Genomic DNA, 19,934 nt, shown 5'->3' with positions numbered 1-19,934 from the left:
ACTTTACACCGCTACGAGCTCAGTGTTTGACGCATTGGTACGCAACGATTTTCGCAGGCTCGCCGGTGCGCTCGGTGCTGTCCTCGTACATAATCCGGCTGCAGGAGAGCGGAGAGCTTGAAATGCTGAAACGCCGCTGGTGGCGTGTCGAGGGCAAGGACAAATGTCCCTTGGAGTCAGCCGCCTCGGCCACCAACGAGATGGGCCTCTCGAACGTGGGTGGCGTGTTCCTGGCACTAATATTCGGCTGCGCCGGCGCCATAATCATCGTTACTCTCGAGTTTTTCTGGAAGATCAAGAAAGTGCCCTATGGAGAACGGGTGAGCACGAACGAGCTGATTTCGGGAGTAGAACGTGTAATGGCTTTGAAGTTGGCCGTGATGGTGTGTCGATTGCTAATACAAGTGGGTCTATCGTGTTGAGAAATTAGCTAACTATATGTTTTCTAAAATCTGCTTGTTCTACGTCAAACTCTTTTTCAACCGCAGTGTCTTCATATAGATCCAGAGGCAACACATCTGTCTCCCTTTTTTTTTCATGTTGCAACTTGTGATGACGGAGATAGAAATATAGCAGAAGCTCCCCAGTAGGAAGTTTTGTAATAGCGCGTAAGCATTAATGATAATACCAGCGTTTAAGTTACACATAATCATCATCAGTCGCAGCCGCAGCAGCCTGACTACGCCCACTGCAGGGCAAAGGCTTCAATCAACCATGTGCTGTGCTTGCTTCGGCCAAGTTATCCCCGCAAACTTCCTAATCTAATCTGCCCACCCAACTTCCTATCTCCCCCTCGCGCGTTTTCTTTCTCTTGGAATCCATTCCAGTGCTCTTAATGACCAACGGTTATCTTTCCTACGTGCTACATGACTTACCCATGTCCATTTCCTCTTGATTTCTACTAAGATGTCCGTAACACACGTTTGTTCGCTGACCCACTCTGCTCTCTCCTTGGCCTTAAGGCTACGCCCATCATTGTTGTTTTCTTGCATTTCTCGCTGCGTCATCCTCAACTTAAGCTGAAACCTCTTTGTAAGCCTCCAGATGACGCTTAATGTTAAGCACGAAGTGGGTCAATACGTCAGAGATGGTTTCCACCTGCGCTCTCTGAAGTGCCGGCCTGGACATCTGCGCCGTCGAGCTACCGACATTTGAGATAGTTCACCGACCAGATAGATATTCATGTCTATTCGAACTGAAGGAGAGATTCACAGTAAAAGGCAATATGGTGTTAAAAGCTAGCTAAAAATCTTGTATTTGGCACATTGAAGAGATGCAGGGCGGCAATTAGAGACGCCTGTTTCACAGCCAAACTTACAGTACGCACAGGGGGTGAACAGTTTTCACATGCTAGGAAAGTGGAATTACTTAAACAGCTATTAAATATGGTTGTCAAAACTGGAACGTATATACTGCCAGAAGATTTTAGAAGGGAGAAAGGGAGGCCACCTGGACCGCATGATGAGGACGGCTTCAAGCGTGTAGTGTACTCGCTCATGGGCTTTTTATCTAACAACACAGGGCTAGATGTGGGAGCTCTCGTGAGATGTTGACTGGCTCATGCGCTAGAACCTGAGACTTCATAAACAGATGAACAACGGGTAGCGAAACAGCCAGTGACAGCTTACATTCCATGCAACTTGAGTTCAATGATCCAAAGGACTCGCCTTTTTTGCGAGAGGGTTTGCTCATTTAGTTCTAAAACATTCGCAGAATTTGGGGACATCTGTACGAGGCGCCATCTCTCAGCGGCAGCAACGGTCCTGCCGTGACTGAATGAGAAATAGGCGGAAAAAATCATATCTGACGAGAAAAGCTAGTTACCAAAAAAGTACTCTCGGTTACATCCAGCAGAGACCCTCTGGAACATTTTAGTAAAATTGCAGCATCGCACAACAAAGCGTGTGGCTTTCCAGGACAATTGAACACCACCCATTAGTAACACATGGGGCCCCATTGTGAAATATTAAACACTCTAGGAAGCCACGCGGTTCCGTGGTGCGACCCTGTAATTTTACCGGAATGCTCAAATAAGTCTATGCTACATAGAAGCGGGAGTCCTCTTTGGTAACTAGCTGTTTTCGTCAGATACGATTTTTCTCGTCTATTTCCCATTCGGTTACGGCAGGCGCTACGTGCACATGTCCCCCAAATCCTGGTCATGGTCAACCGGGTCAGAGGCGCGTTTTTCCAAGAATGATGAAATATATGAGCGGTGATCCCACTTATATAAGCGTTACAGAGAGTCCGAAAAAAAAAAACGCAGTTTGTTAGTCTACTGAGCGCACTGGAAAATTTCGGACCTCTTATGGGCGCGATCATTATGCTTTAGTGCGGTTGTAGTAAGAGGAACAGCAGAGACAGGAAAGGCAGGAATGTTAAACTTTGTCGAAAAATGTTCAAGTCAGAACCAATGGATATATTTACGGTGTTGAGGCACGTATTGGGGAATGAAACTGCGCATATTGGTGCACATAAGCTCCGTCAAGTTATTTACCTCATCGTCAACATTGGTTTAGAGCTAACCCGCGACCAATTTATCTAATGGAAGAAGTCAACGTAAGTACTCTTTTGGAATGCATATGCAGGAGATTCGTTTATATATAGCGGGTAGAGCTCATTTTTTTTTGTCTGACAGACTAGATGATGGCGGGGATGAAAAAGTTGGGTGACATTAACAACAACACCACGATTACTGCTGCTGCTGCTACTACTACTACTAGTACTAATACTACTACTACTACTACTACTAATAATAATAATAATTATTATTATTATTATTATTATTATTATTATTATTATTATTATTATTATTATTATTATTATTATTATTATTATTATTAATTGTCAGTATTTGTTATGTTGAACTCACTTAAAACGCCAAAGTGTCCTTCATTTGTCTTTTCAGGAATCTGTCTGGGTGGAGCTGTGGAAGGAAGTCAAGTTGGTTCTGTCCTGCAAGGGTTCCAAAGATAACCCACAGAAGACTCCGGAGGATTCACTGTCGAACAGCATAGGACTCAGTTCGTTGCATCACATCAACTACAGCACTACGAGCATAAACCCGGCCGCCAACGCTCTTCTGTCCAAATCGGCATTGCGAGGAGACAACAAGGGGCCGGACAAAAACTGAAAATTTCCCCGAATCTTCCATACAGCTATATGGTGCCTTACACCCGACATTCCTGAATATACAAGTCAATTTTAACCGTGAATTCTGTGAAAAAGGCGTTGAAAACATATGCAATGTGAAATGATTTCCAATTGAAAACTTGCAGAAAAGCTGGGCATCCCAAAACTTAACCGGTCCGTTTCCCAGCATGACAGTGCCTTTATGCCTTTTATAGCTAGAAATGCCCAATTTAGCCCTGAAAAGAAGCGCCTATTTGCCAAGTAAGCTGCAACAGCCTTTATTGAGAGACTGGTATGAGGTGCAAAATTCACCAATCCTATTTGGAGGGAATGACAAAAAAGGAACAAGATGATGACATTGTGCGATAAAGGATTCAGCGCCTCAGTTAAATAAATAAATCACGTCCGTCTCACAGACTTAATGATCACGCATCCACGCCATTCATCGCTACTCCTATTTCCATTCATTAGCCGCCGAACATCAACAGAATGCAATCACGTGTCACGGTACCTGAGTGGGGAGAGTGAAACAACATGTACCGCTGGCACTCGCGTTTTAAGAAAAATAAAATATATACGTTTCGTCTCCACACTCACATTTTGCGTGATATATATGAGTTGTGCGCTCATATCAAAAGCTTGCTTTTGATATGAGCGCAATGGTTCGTTCCCTCGGGCCGTCAAACTTTGTGTTTCAACCTAAATCTTTATTTCAAGTTCAGCGAAAATGACTTCGCGAACAGTGCATCTGTGAATACGAATGCTCGTACTTGCCCGCGGGACATTGTTAGAGGTTTCCTGTTCTGCCTACTGAGGCAAGCGTTTGCAGTTTAGAGGAATAAGGAACACCGCCTGTGACGTAATGATCTCAGCGTGGCACTTCAGCCCTAGAGACCATAGTGTTTATTAGGGGCGAAGCTCCTTAAGGCGGCACCCGTTCGTCCCTCGTCGTGCTCGTAGTAGTGAGTAACAAGTCTTACCCTTTGACCTCCAAGGTGGTGCCGGTGGGAGATTTCTCCTGTGCGTTGTTGAACAATAAAAAATTCGCAGCGTGCGCGTTAACTAAAAGCCGAATTCTTCTGTCTCTGTAGAAGTGTAAGTGTTAGCTAAAAGCCGACTTCTTCTGTCTCTCATTCCCATTAGCAGCCATTGTTTACCTCCAAGGTAGTGCCTGGTGAGATTTCTCCTGTGCGTGATTAAACAATAAAAATTTTGTTCAAAACGCCGTTGATTGATGAAATAAACCAACGAAAGACGCCAGATGTTTTGTAAAAACAAAACGAAAGAACGCCAGATGGTTCTAAAGCAAAACGAAAAAGACGCCAGCTGCTTAACGAAAGACGCAAGGTGTTTTCTAAAGCAATGGTTTTCTAAACAATGAAAATTCACAGCGTACATGTAAAATTAAAGTGAGCTGCAAGTCGTCATAACTCATCGAACCTTTAGTATAAACGCGCCCGATCTCACGTCGGTGATGATGTACTGGGCAGAATTCACGGAAGATTCACGGTTTACCGATGAACCTCCGCAGCTTCGCCCACTCATCATCATTCACTCCGTGGATATGCTGTGATTTTTACCATCACAGCACTGTGCGAAGTCCTGCTTGGTCCTTTGGTTGATCGAATTCTAAGGTGTCTTAATTCGATTAGCTATTGTCTTTGTAAACAGCATGTATACAACAGACAGTAGACTGATCGGCCTGTAATATTTCCAGTCCTTGACGTCCCCTTTTCTTATAGATTAAGACGATGATAGCACTCTTCCAAGATACTGGTACCCTCACCTACGGAGCAGAAACCCGGAGGCTTACAAAGTTGAACTTAAACTGAGGACGATGCAGTGAGCAATGAAATACGTGTTTGGCCTCGTCATTACAGTCGAGGCGCTGCGCCGGCATGGTCCATTGCAATCATGGGGCGATCGCTCATTGTGAGAACTCCCAGGGAGCAGCGCGCTTATGAGGAACGACAATGAAAGCCAAAACGGGAGTGCACCCGTCATCGGGCTCGTCACCTACCTTCACAGAGCGGAATGGGATTGAGATTTTTGTACGTCACATATCTTGCAAACTTCCCTGCACGCAGCAAGGTCTCGAATAGAGAGGTTTAGAAAGGGGTGCCCAAGACAATGGGTCCCCAAGCTGCGTTGGGTAGGCTGCTCTTGTGTCCGGAGGAGCCGCAGAGCTTGAGAGTTGGGTCAAACGCCAGGGGTGTTGAGTCAAACGCACGGGGCGCCACGTGTGGCGCCCCGTGCGAGACGCGAGCCATACTGCGCCGTCGCCCGCGCTGCGTCTGACCCAAGCCGGCTTGAGGATCCACGCTATAGTTTTCGATTTTTTGGTCTTGGGAAAACGCAAACGCAAGAGCCCGAGTGTGCCTTGTGTTCTGCGCGTGCGCCCTGGAGGCTCGCAAATTTTCTAGGTCCCCAAGCTCCTTGGGGCTTCACTTCTTAACTTTCTAGTATCTGGGGCTTTACGCGCCCGAACCACGATATGATTATGAGTCACGACGTAGTGGATGGCTCCAAAAAATTGTGCCATCTTTTGTTCTTTGACGTGCACTGACGTGCACAGTACACGCGGGCATCTACCATTTTGGCTCCATTGAAATGAGATAACCGCGGCCGGGATCCAACCCGCAACCTTCGAGTCAGCAGCCGAGCGCTGTAAAAGCTGTACCACCGTGACCTGCCCGACAGTGAAATCATTCGACCATCACTTGGAAAAGTGATTCAGGAGCTCCTTCAACAGTCTTGCTGCAAAATCCAGTCAAATAAAAGCATACAAATTGATAAACTAAAAATAGCGAGAAAACGGTAAGCCTTGCACATTAGTAAGGTACGAAGCGACTCAGTCTCACGCACCAACCCGTGGTGAAGCTCCTACCTCTTCAAAAGCAGCTGATGGTGAAATGAGTAAATAAATACTTAAAAAAAAAAAGCACACTCGTGGAAAACGCGAAGCGAGTGACGCTACCTCGGGAATCTTGGTGTCGTTTCGTTCACGTTATGAGGAGCGGTCTTGTATCCCATTCCCGACACGCTCTTACATTTCTCGAGTGCTTCAGGACGGCGCTAATGGCACGTCCGAAAACTCAGATTAACGGTGAAGGCGAGTGACAGCACGCCGCATTAACTTCTTGAGGAGAAAGATACCTGCAATCCCAGTCTAGCCCTGTACAATAAAAATGTAAAACTAGACTTGAAAACAGCAGCAGGAAGCCCACGGAAAAATATCAGAAAGAACTTAACTACAGTTCCCCTAATTTGTCAAAGCACGGACCACAAGTGAAGCAGTGAACGCCATGCGCAAGTTTTCAGATTGCCGTGTACCTAGAATGAAAAAAAAAAACTAAGTTGCTTCTTTGTATATATATATGCGTAGAATGAAAATTATTTGTCGGACTGTCATAGAAGGGTGCGAAATTGCTGCGATGTAATGATGTAGCATTTTCCTTCAAAACAACTCATCTACAAGAAAGACAAATTGTGGCGTAGGGATTACAGGCCTTAATTACTGCCATGAGGTGCCCATTTCACGTCGAGAGAAAGTCGACAGTGGAATTGAACACGCGACAAGTAGCCAACGTAACGTAAGTCGGGTCGCGAAGTCAACGATATTTTAATCGCTTTAACCGTTGCTGCGAGAACTGTATACTGGCTAACTTCATACAAAGGCAGCATATGATTCGACCATGAGTTTTGCACTGCTAAGGCTTATTCCATCCAGCTGAAACTTGCACATTAATATAAGGCAAAAAAACAATCATGACAAAAAAAATGATGAAATCGAGAAACCACAGTTACATGGTCTAGTGAGCCATGATATCAAGTTCATTTTAGTTTTCTACTTTTTGTAGGCGACTGCTGAAGGATGAAAAGAGCATCAAATAACCGAACAAAGGAAATGTAGAAAAAGAAGTCGAGGCTACCCTGCTCCTTTATTTAGATATCGTGTAGTGGCACTCGCATGTCGGAGTTCGTGCACCCGGTGTATTCCTTGGGTTGACATTTGTGTGTCGTCGCGCTGCCGAAGAGGATCCCAGAAGCCACGAGCGTGGGTAAGATCTGCTCCAGCTGCTCACAAGAAAACCGCCTGCTCTTTCAATGAAATGCATTAAATTACTTTCAATAATTATCCTCACAGCTTCCTTTATCCCTTACCTTGAGTAAAGTTAGGCTCCCATATCACAATTATCCAACATACGTAACTCTTAACTTGAACCACAACTATTTATTCTCACGGTTTTTGTTTTTAATGTTTTATTGTGAATTGAGAAACATGTTTTGAATGTCGCACAAACCGTGGATGCGTCTGTGGTGGCGATAGCAAGGAATACGTTTTCGTAAATACCTTCAAAATTGGCTAGAGAGAATTCCACAAGGACTACGAAGGAACACAGATGTACAGGACAGGCGCTACTCGCAACTGAGCGTTATTCAGAAAAGTCTTCCTAGATATACACACAACCTAGCCAATTTTGAAGATTATGAACCAACTAGCCTAGCAACGTATACTATTATTCGTAAATACCTGTTTTTAAAACTAAATGTGCTTGATGCCCGTGCAGTCAGATTTAGGGGCACGTTAAGGAATCCCATGCGGTCGAAATTTCCGGAGCCCTCCACTATGGCGTCCCTCGTAATCATAGCGTTTTTGGGATGTTAAACCTCTACAATTATTATTTATTATGTTCGAAAGATGCGTTTCATGTTCCAAAGAGCAGCTGTTAGTCTATGCTCTTCCTCTTTTCTACTTTCCTGTCTCGTCCTCAGTGGAGCTGAGGACGAGACAGTGGAGCTGTAAATGGCACACCTACTAGATTTCGCGGCGTCTGTCCACGAACTGAAAACTCACGTGACGTCCTCCGAGTGTGCGATGACGTCGCATCAAGACGTAAATATGTCACTTCATCATGGCGCCATCAATTGACATTGTTGATCGGTCGAAGATGAGCCGAAACGGGAAGCAATGCAAAGCCACGTGAGTTGAAGAAAACTTGAGCGGAGAGTACGCCTTTCGTGCGTGCTTCGCTACGTCATTCGAGTCAAGGCGCTGAGTTGGCGCGTTCGTGCGTGGCATTGTCAGAATGCCCGAGAAGCAGTGCGCTTATGAAGAATGCCGGCGGAAGCAGAGATGGAGTGCATCTGTAAGCTCCGCCTTTCGCCCATCTGCCCTGAAAAAAAAAAAATGGCTCCCATTTTTTTTCCTCACGCGAACGCCGCAAAGACAAAGTGGGCGGGCAGCTCACACGACATTGAAATATATTGATATAAGGTTTTCGCCGTAAAAACAACGCAAACTTAATATGAGAGCTTACACGTTCCACTCCAACGATATCATCACGAAACACGCAGATTTCGAGACTCTGCTGTTTAATTTTGACATTCTGGGGTATATAGAGTACACCTAAATGTCTACGTGCACTGGAGATCCCCCCCCCCCCCCCCACCCATCGAAATGCGGCTGCGTGACCGGGAAACAACCCGCGTCTTGTAGTTCAACGTCAGAGCAGCCGCTAAGCTATCAAAGTTGGTGCTACATAATATATGTTACGGTACTCGTACCGTGAACGGACATATCGCTTGTCTATATATCTAAGCATTAGGCTCTGTTAGAGCCTCAAAGACATGTTATACCACATGGGTTGACTACGGGCGTAAATCGATATGGCTCGTCCTAAGCAGTTCAGAATGCGGGGCGGCACACTTTTAAGATGATAGCCTCAGATGCCTCATCAAACGCGAAAGTTGCTCGTCTGCCGCCGGGGGCAACAACACGAATGATGCGAAAAATCATCATCACGTGATGACATCCCCGATGACGTGATCACGAAGCCGCAGATCGCCAAAATTTGTGAAGTCAGCATGACGTCGCTATGACGTCACAACGCGACGTCACATGAAGTCTTCGATTATTGAGAAGTGGGCAGATCATGGCGGCCGTGCAAAACCAGATGAGGTGGAGATATCTTGCAATGCCTCCGATCCCAAAGGCAATGCAAAGCCATGTTAGGTGCAGAAAGCTTTCGTAGGGGCGCGGGCGCGGATCAGTACATCGACTAAGAAGAAAAAGGAGATGGCTTTCGCCTTCGAGTTGTGATGTTGACTAACGATGTTGAGTAATGAAAATTGAATAATTTTAAAGCATCAGTTTTAGTTCAAGGCTGCTAACAAAGAGTAATCTGGAAACGTGTCTTTAAAGAGACTTGCTCACCAATCTACTACCATCGCCGTGACATTCACTATGATGTCGACTAGTTCAAATTGTGCTATTTTAAAGCATCAGTTTTAGTTCAAGGCTGCTAACAAAGTATAACCGGAAAAAGTATAGTTAATACTGTACTTCAACCTGTTACGAAATATCTCGAATGCCCTGGCTGCCGCTGCACATGATCTTTAACATCAATCTACATAATTATGGTATTACGGTCGGTTTAAAATAATTGTAATGTTACCTTGTTAAAGATTCGGAATATTTCTTTAAAATAAAATGTTGCAGAATTATAGGGCTGTATTGAAAATGGTTAGTTTAGTATTCTTGGGTCGCTTTGAAAACGGTTGCCATAGTATTCGAACACTATTCGAATGGTACTAAACGAAATCCGTATCCGATTCGGTGTCACCACTGTTCTACTCGGTTCTAAACTTGACTATTCAGACACCGATAACATGTAACCATCACCACTCATTCTATGCTACCATAGAGCACTGCGTGGCTGAAGCGAAAACATGACATAGGTGTGAAATATCCGGCAAATAAAATAGTCGACGCAGTGCCGCTCATTGTGACACAAATTTCTCGATGTGACGCTATCGAATATTTTTCAAGCAGAACATTTGATCAGAGCCGTCCACTTCTCACACAGGCCCGTAGCCAGGAATTTTTTTCGGGTGGGGGGGGAGGGTGGAGGGGGGCACTTGTTCAAGAACTTAAAAAACACCTATTTTCATTATCTTCTTTCGGTAAAACAACCCCCTCCATCATAACCTCAGGAGCGGGGGGGGGGGGCCCTAGGGACTCCCCTTCCTGGCTACGCGCCTGCTCTCATATTTAAACATTCGATGTGGGACTTGCTTGACATGCGGGAGACCGGGACGGTAACGAGCCTTCTCCTTAACGCGAGATCGCGAGGTGTGCCACTATTGTGGCGTCCGATAACCAGCGCGCTGTCCATCTCAAAGTCAATGGCAGGAAAGAAATCTTTCTAGTTGGCTCCATCATTGCAAGTTCGTTGTAACATTAACAGTATAGCCCATAACATATTCCAATGAGAAAGCTCAACACATTCCTAAATGTGTAGGAAGCGGAGCACTAGAAGTGTTTTTTCGGATATAAATTATTGTAAGCGCTATTTGAAACAGTTACACCAAACGCACTGCAGAAAGACGTCCAACAACGCACCAAACACCACACCGAGCACAACGTTGTTGTCAGAGCCGTTAAAATACGGAATCATATAGTGGCTGCGCGCACTGCCTACTAATTCGCTGTACGCTGGAAAGACTGCTAGGTGCAGCCAGTCATGCAAGAAATGCAACTTAAAGTTCACGTGAATTCTACTAGCTCGCTCACGAGGGCCAACCGTCGAAGCGAGCGACGCCATTCAGTAAAATTCTCGTACGAGGCAGTATTTTACACAGCAAAGCTCAGTGAACCCAGCCTAAAGCTACGCACATCTAGATAGCACAGTGTCCTTTCAGTCGCGAGCGCTCGATCAAGTCCGGGATTTTTCGGCGGTATCTGCCACATAAAAGCGCTACATGGCACACAATTTATGCTGGCGACAGAAGCTTGCGTGTTCATGCAGCCTGCCAATGCACGCCCAAACTAGGTCACTCTACCCAAACTATCTTCATCCCGTCGCGCTCGCATGAAATTTCAAGCCACGCAACAAAGAGAGCCGAAATACAGCGAGGAGAATGATGCAAAGCATGCGAAAGTTCCCAATTCGTTATTTGCCTTGCCGCTAATTGATAAGCAGCGTAAACACTCACCACTCACCTATGTGCAGTGACCGCAGGATAAAAGTTCCGAGGCGTCAAAGACAATGTTGTTAACGATGGTCCCAGAGCCTCCGGAAGTATCTACAAGCAAGAACAACGCTTCAGAAGACCACGCACATATGCGGGCAAAGGAAATGACGCACACTGTCTGTATACCTGTAGTGAAGCACTTGATGTAACTCCGTAGCCGCCACAACGCTGCGCCAGTGACGGTTTCTCGGTTAGAGCGCACGGACACGCTGTTTTTCATTTTTTCAGAGAAGATACCTCGGAACATATGCCAGAGAGAGGCACGGCGGTGCTGTAGTTGTTATTTGATGAGCGCCAGTCCCGCATGTGATGTGCTTTGTTCCGTTGCAGCACTATAGTTGTTTCGTAATCGAAAAAAAAAAACGATTCATCGGAAGGGCCTCCTCGATTAAAGGCTACACTGACGCACATAAATTATTTAGCTGGAACATGAGATGCAGATACGGCGTTGCTTTACAGTCGCAAGTGGAATAACTGGAAAAACTCGCAGTGCTGTAAGCGGCACAGAGCGCCGGTTTCGGCTGCATATGTCCCGTTCCACTTAGCAAAAACTAAAAGAAAAGACAGCTACTGTTCCGGATAAAACACGCGAATAAACTCGAATCCACATAAGATCCCCGCCTGTTACGGTTAAAACATATGGGACTCTGTTTTACCTGGAACCTATGTGGAACAAGATTAAGAGTGTTGGCCGCACTACGATCCCGTGTACAGGGCCCTCAAGGTAGGCATAACAAGGGTGCTTATCGCTGCAGCTATGCCAGGCGCAGATCTGGTAATCAGGGGCGTAACCAGGGAGGTGAGATGGGGGGCTCAACCCCCTCCCCACCGAATATTTTCAGTTTTGCTTGCGTATAAATACAAGCACACGTACAAACGCACACACGAACATACTTAAGGTATGGTTGAATCCCCCCCCCCCCCCGAAAAAATTTCTGGCTACGCCTCTGCTGGAAATCCAGAAGCACAATTAGACGCGTCGTTGCTAGTAATATATGACAGACTGACTGCGCATGCGCGCGTATACGTGCGCATGCGCAATGGCATATGTGGCAGTGGTATACGTGGCTACGTACGCATGCATGCGCATGTATACGAGCCACGTACCAATCATCCCGACAGCAAGCGTCCTTCTACAGCGAGCGTACAAAGGCCTTTTGAGCAAGAAATGCAACACCATGGCAGTGTAATAAATGTGTATCATGGTAGGGCATAGTGGTATTGCAGCGAAGTTTTCTTTGCAGACATTAATACATGTATGTGAGGCTCTTTCCCGTTCTCAGTCTTCATTCCATTTCCCCCTCATGCGCAGCCGAATCTGGGGGACCCTTAAGCTTCGCCATTAAGAGTTGAATGCGATGGCGATACCAGTTGTACGCTCCCGCACGCACGCCCGCACACACACGCACGCACGCACGCACGCACGCACACACACACACACACACACACATGCACGCGCACACACACACACACACACACACACACACACACACACACACACACACACACACACACACACACACACACACACACACACACACACGATCGGTGCAAATGCACTCCTGCTCTTATATTTATTTGCCTCTACCTCAAATTTTCGCGCACGGCCAACGCTGCTTTTTCCCTCACAACCAAAGATGCCGCCGTCGACACCAGAATTTACGCGAAACGAGCTCTTTAACGCTGTCGCGTTAAAAGTGGACTAGTCGTCATGACAACCGCTATAGACAAGTGTGCTGGCTTATGCAGCACAGAAGGGTCACGAATCTTTCTGCTTCTTTTTTTTTTAGTTGTAGGTTGCAACAGAGGTGTCATTGTATGGCGCTAAAATATATTGGAGGGATGCTTTCCCACGGAGCGCAAAAATATGTTCAGTATCTTCTAAATTCGCGCTGATTCCAGCGCTGACGTCGAAGGTTTCAGGAAAGAACACAAATTGTGTAACTTTATTTGTCGCGACAAAAGCAAAAAGACGGAGAAGGGGGAGGGGTAGAACAGATCAAAACTGATACAGAAGCAGTGGTAGGTGTCAATTGATTGACCTGTGGTCGCGGAGTCAGTCACCATGCGGCGCCTTTGCAACAAAATAGCACTAGAAGGAAGGAAGGAACAGGAGAGAAAGGAAAGGCAGGGATGTTAATGAGCCTAGAAAAACTGGTGTGCTACCCTGCACCGAAGAAAGGGATGGGGCAGTTTGAAAGATAGAGGCAGAGATAAAGAGAGGTGCTCTGCGAGCGCCTAATATTATGTTTCGCGGCAAACAGGAAAGAGCACCCGCAGTGAGAGTACCATTGCCTTTGGGTGATTTAATAAGCCTGATGATAAGCATCGGTGCACGTGCCCGAAATCAGATCAGTGTCACGATGCCGCATTCCGAACTGGCCAGAAAAACATGCGTGTGTGTGCCGTGCGTTGGATGCACGTTGAAGAATCTCCGGGGATTGAACTTATTCTGTCGTCTCGGCTACGGCCAGCCTCGCTTTCGTATTCGTGTTCCAGCCTGTTAAAACACAGGTTATTTGTTATTTTGTTTGTTTGTTTGTTTGTTTAGGTATCTTTAGTTGCTCGTTAGGTAAGTGGCAAGGTAGACGATTAAAAAGCCACTGGCAGTTATACCTCCACAAGTTCTGTCTGCCAGTTTCTACAGTACAAATTATGGCTTCTACTAGTAGCAAACGCTAGAGCGAGGCTTTTTCTCAAGCGACTTGACCACCATCGTGGTACACGCCGACACGCGTTAACATTTACGCAGATAAACTACGTATAAATGCACTGAAATAGTCAGCTAGTGCAGTAAATTGGTCGGAGTGACAAGGGATTTTGCTGAAATTGGCGACAAGATACTGAAATTCTTGGTTCTTTGTGTTTCGTTTGCGCATTTTCCACAGCCTTAACACACTAGCGACAGGTGGCACCAGTAAGTGACTGCTGTTCTTCCATCAGAACATGTTCGATAGAATCTGCTGCGTTCTGCTTTACAGCAAAACGCCATTTCAAGCGTTATCTTCACTGCCTAAGATCCAGGACGGAGCGCTTAACACTGTCGTATATGGACACACCGGCGCCATCGCTGCATGCGCGAAACATAAATGCGGTAGAACTTACTTTTGCTCGTGCTGCGAAGTTCGTGAGGTTTGTGTGAGCTGGTGAGAAGTAATGGACGGTCCTTGGGGCGGGCTGCTAGGAAGATGGATTTTGCTAGAACTATATAGTGAACTAGAACATGTATGGTTCTAGTTCACTATAGCTAGAACTGAGCATCGCGTGCAGGCGACACCAGCTCATACATGAATTACAAAAGCCAGCCACCAAATATAACATTGTTTACAAACCCAGGCGTTAGAGAAAACTGACGTCACATCTCTTGAAACATACTTCAAATTTGAGCGCAAAAAGACGTGCGAAAAGGCGAGGTTTCGTGGCATCTGCAGGTGGCTCTGCAACATTAGGAATGGCAAAATAGTCCACTGTGCTGGTATGATTATCATTCTGCACTATAGTGCTTACTTGGACCTGTTGGTACATGTCCATGAAATTTTGCGTTTTATTCCGCACTTTCGATGTCACCCGCTGCGAACGGTAGGCAAATCCTGTTGACGAGAGAGGTGGCGCGGAACTGCGGAAGCTAAGAAAAGGTGGACGCGTTCTTCGCCATTGCGCGTGCTACAGAGCACGTAGAGACGGCTATTGACGGACGTGCTAGCACATTTTGATTAACGAGCATAGTTGGAGCGGACGACCTTAGACAGAGACTAGTATAAATAGGTCTAGCTTTCAAACCTTTTGTTCCGAGGTGCTGTTCGAAGTGGAATTTTGCCCACAGTCACGCGTAGCCGGCTTTTGAGCGAGTATATAGTTTTTCTGCCCTTTTACTTCAACGACAATTAGCCACATAGGTGATGACACTCGTCCACAAGCTCGGCCTGTGCCATCATATAATACTATGTTGCAACAGTTTCGTTGGTTATAATTAAGCACGCCACACGGCGCAGTCAAAGCTGGGAGCTTTATCTGTGAATCGCCAGCGTTTTTTGTTTCTTTTTTTTGTGCAGACTTGAAGTAAAGATGACAGCTTCACAAAAGTTTGACTGATGATGATGCAGTAGATTGTAGGTTATTTCACATAGTTAAGTGGTGATGTAACAGCTCCTGGTCTTTTATCGTCTATAGCTTACGCTTTCTTTTTTATTTCTTTATTGAAGAAACAAGAAGAAATGAGCATACGAATGAGTTCTGCAATCATATATTTTTACAAACAATACAGAAGCCACGCAGTCAGATTTCTTTCCGAAACCAAAGAAACTCGAGACAATTAGAGCATCGAAAAAAATGCCTTTATTTTTCATCTGAAAAGGACGTTGAAGTGACAGTCCACACGTTTACTATATATTTATTGTACATTCCTCTTCAACAATCGTTTCGCGTAAGAAGCGTGCTTCAAGGCACAGTGCACAACCGTAATCGTAACACTACTATCTCGTGAGCATATAAGGTCATGTACCGTTGTGATTCATTACATCGAAGAATTGACTTAGGACATACACGTTGTTGTGGACGAAACATTGAAACGAAAACACGGACGTACACCCACACGTGTAACAGTGAAATGCACCGATAGATCCGAAGCATGAATTTGCTACCTCCTATACAGGGGCCCATTCGTACTTCTCTGATCGATCAGCAACGTGTTCGCACGTTTCTATAAATTGTTGCGGATGAACTCGTCCTATCGTACAGCGTCCCTTCGATATATATTCGGCCGCAACTTCGAAAGCGCATGCACGTCATATCCGCCTGCTGAGAGAAGTATAGAGAAAGTTGGGAATGTGGTTTTCTTGGAACATGCGGACGACAGCCGCGGGTGTGTGCTCTATTTCTGAAAATATCCCTCTGAAATCGCAATCTCTTCTCTTTTTTTATTGCGATAGCAATTATATGGACACTCTGGGCTAGTTTTTGCCGTCAGCGTCGCCGTCCGGGCCCGTATATGTGTGTGGGTGTGTGTGTGTATATATATATATATATATATATATATATATATATATATATATATATATATATATATATATATATATATATATATATATATACACTTCAGCGTGCTTTCTTGCTCACCAGCGAGATAGCGCGAAAGGTTGTCGCCCCGCTCGTAGTGATGCGCTCACACATCCGTGCACTTCGCCCTACAGGGCATGGTCGCCTGCGCGCGCGCTTTTCTCGTGGAGAGGGGGGGGGGGGTGAGGGTCTGTTTGTATCCGTCGTGCTTTCACCGCGATGTCCACGCTGAAAAACAGAGCGTACGAAGGTCCCTTCGCTCGCTGCAGCGGCCGCGTTGTGAAACGAGCGCGTTGTTCAAACAGAAATAAGTAACAACTGTGGCAGTTGATAGTTCGCGCTCGTCCTGTGCATACCTCTGCGTTCGCTTCATCCGTCCTTCATATCTTGAGCAGCGCGCTTTAAGTGTCAAGCTGTGGCACGTAATAGTTCGCGCTTGTCCTGTGTGTGTTATTTTCGTGCGTCCTTTGCGCTTGAGTGACGCGCTGGAAATTTTGAGCTGCTTTCCGTTCTTCGCGTTACATTACAATTTGTTGCTATCGCCTCCATTGTTTCGCCGGTGCGGCGAAACTGTGACTTTTTCTCTTTCACGTATGCAGCGCCAAAGTGCATTACACAAGATCAGCTCAGTAGGCGGGACATGACATTACGTGGCTAAAAACTGAACGGTAACGCAATGAACGGAAATGTGAGCCCGCTTACAAAACCACTCGGACGATACTGTCAGCACCGAATCGAAGCTAGAGTTTCTATTCGGCGTCGACGTAGTGATTTGTGAACGAGCCGATTCGGGGATTCGCGAAATTCAGTCACTCGTTCAAGGGTTTGAGTGACTTCTCAAGCACTACCAGCGGGATTCACCGTTAGGCAAGGCTGAGAGAGAATGAAGACTACCACGCCTTAAACACCGTTATCTGTAAACATTAGCCTGTGAACGGCTGCTGGTCAAGCGTGAAACCGGCGCTAACTATTCGCTCCTCGCGAATAGCTCTGTTACGCGGGACCGCGAGAAGATTACCGACAGCTTTCATAATGGCACCAAACTTCCGTTGGCAACGCTTGCGACCAGTGGCTTTCATTGTACTGCGCTCCTTTAATTTCTTCTTTCGTTTTCTTGCCGTGAACTATTTGGAAACAGGGAGCACTAAAATAACGCAAAAAACAAAAACTTGGCAACAACATCGAAGAGATAACGACAGTGCAGGCGAACGGTGCCTATCAGTTGAGCTTCATGTGCGCTAGTTTATGGCGATCTTGCATTTCTTTATATTAACAAACTACCAGCACGTGCTGCCTGCGAACTATAATCAGCAGATATCGCGCGTGAAGTGTTATTTGGGACAGTCTGGAAAAGTGTGTACGGCAAGATTGAGTATTGAGATTGAGATATTGAGTACGGCAAGACACTCAGAAAAAATAATGTTTTAATATTACTTTTTTTTTCAAAAACACTCATAATTTCTCCTGATTGCAATATTAACGAATCGTACTGCTCAGTTTTGAAGGTTCCAAACCACGGAAATTTTAAATCAACTGCTATGACTTGTCGGATTCCTTTCTTAGGAACGGGGTGGAATCGCCAATGTTGGCAGACATTGTTAAAGTTCTGGGTGTTTGTAAGGACTTCATTTAAAACTAAAGATCTTTTACTACCATGTCGTTCGCTTTGTGCCACAGAAATTATTTCTAAGACACAATCAATATTGGCAAGAACCTTCTCGCGGAGGGCAATAATCAGATTAATTATGAAAGTATACTAAGCTAGGTTGCAAAAAAATGAAATGACATAGAAGTCACGATTTTGTGCTTTCTCAGTATCATTAATAATAATAATAATAATAATAATAATAATAATAATAATAATAATAATAATAATAATAATAATAATAATAATAATAATAATAATAATAATAATATAAAATAATTATGCGGCGTAGAAGCGGGCTGAAGTTTATTACTAAGGTTGAAAAGTCAATTCGAGTTAGGTGAAAACTATGTTGTATTTGAGTTCTCGTAGCGCGATATAGGGACACTTCGTAAGCAAAAGCCATGAGTACCGCTGTAAAATGGGCTATTTGGTGTTCATTCTTGTTTAAGGGTGCGCTAACCAAACACAGACACTGCACAGAACGAAAAAAAAATAATAAAGCACACACGGCGTCGAGCGCTCATCATCGTGTGTCCCGTATTACTTTTTTTTTTTGTACTGCGCGGGGTCTTCGTTTACTTAGCGCCACTTTTAAACAAAAAACACAACTTCACCCTGTCGAAAGCAAAACGTTGAAGCACGTTACACGCGAGTGACTTATGATTTATTTTCTTTTACCTAAATATCGTTTCTGAGGATCCTATGAAGTATTGTTTCCGAGAGAAAAAATACACAGAACACAGAACAGAGCCCAATTTCGAAAACAATAAATATTGATCGTCGGCGAAATCAACCTTTCACAATTGACGGCAGAATTCTATTGATCCTAGCGTCAACAACGCATTCCTGTTGATCGTAATGAATATTGCGATCGCACATGACCGTAATATTTCAGTGCCGGGACATCAGATTCGCACCCTAAGTGAGGAACTTCTCGTGAGCTGTAAGTCACAATTTTTTTTTTAGTTAAACACCTATACGAAGCAGCACGTTGAAGGTTGTTTTTTTTTTTATGTTGATATAGCTGGGTCGAAAAGGTTGCATTCCGGAGTTGTGCGACGATTGAAAACGGTTGCACTAGCAATAAACCGGAGCAACAAATAACGACAACCAATAGAAAACATGTGCATGACTAGTTTTTGCGCTCCTTCATGTCAAGTTATGCACTTCCCCAATGCACGGGCCGATGAAAAGTTTCACAGTGCTAACTACAACGGACTTTCACTATAGCAAACGGTACGTTCGACGATGTGCGAAACGGTACATTCAACGATAAACAAACGACGCAAAGCTCTTACACAAGAAAGCACCATCGCTTCAGGCGTCTGCAAACAACTGCAGATCATATACATGCGCACGGCATCCACAACATACTCCAACACACGCGAACTGTGAGCACCAGTGTCACTTAGAGGGCACTTTAGCTGAATACATGCCACCTGAATTACGCAAACTCCCAAAGGTCTTTGTCAGGAATTCAGGTTTTAGAACATCACCTAGCCCTTGAAAACGCCTCTTGTCGTAGTAGAGAGGCAGGTTGACAAGCTGCACGTGGTGTATCATGTTATTTACGGATTTAACTTGGTCAGAATAACGTATTCATGAATATTGACCGACTGAAGTAAACAATTTCGTAGTAGGGAACAGCATATATTAACGGAACGTCGCAGCAATCAATTGTGTGTGTGTGTGTGTATCAATGTTAATAATAATAATAATTAGGATTTAACGTCCCAAAACCACGATATGATTATGAGGGACGCCGTAGAGGAGGGCTCCGGAAATTTTCGCCACTTGGGTTTCTTTAACGTGCACCGAAATCTAAGCACACGGGCCTCAAGCATTTTCACCTCAATCTAAAATGTGGCCGTCGCGGCTGGGGTTCGATCCCGTGACCTTCGGGTCAGCAGTCGAGCGCCATAACCACTAGACCGCCGTGGCGGGTGTGTGTATGTGTACATGAAGATTGCTGCTGTGCCATAACGCAGCAGTACATAATTAGACATACAGACATACAGACATATGAATTCGGAACTGCCTGAAACATATACCATCCGCGTCA

At 45.1% G+C, this 19,934-nt stretch overlaps 1 long non-coding RNA gene and 1 pseudogene across 1 annotated transcript; one reads left to right on the top strand and one right to left on the bottom strand.

Moving 5' to 3' along the window:
• LOC119395944 (glutamate receptor ionotropic, kainate 2-like) overlaps window positions 1–3,603 on the top strand; it is a 235,584-nt pseudogene extending 231,981 nt beyond the window's left edge.
• LOC125758991 (uncharacterized) lies at window positions 164–11,276 on the bottom strand. Its single transcript, XR_007416541.1, has 3 exons — window positions 11,138–11,276; window positions 2,873–3,001; window positions 164–286 (listed from the first exon to the last, which is right to left on the bottom strand). It is a non-coding gene; the product is annotated as an uncharacterized LOC125758991 (long non-coding RNA).
• Between the last annotated feature and the right edge of the window lie 8,658 nt (window positions 11,277–19,934).

This window comes from Rhipicephalus sanguineus, chromosome 6 (assembly GCF_013339695.2).
Source record: "Rhipicephalus sanguineus isolate Rsan-2018 chromosome 6, BIME_Rsan_1.4, whole genome shotgun sequence".
Taxonomy (NCBI): Eukaryota; Metazoa; Arthropoda; class Arachnida; order Ixodida; family Ixodidae; genus Rhipicephalus; species Rhipicephalus sanguineus.
The sequence above is the reverse complement of the archived record's forward strand: the minus strand, read 5'-3'. Positions and strand labels throughout refer to the sequence as shown.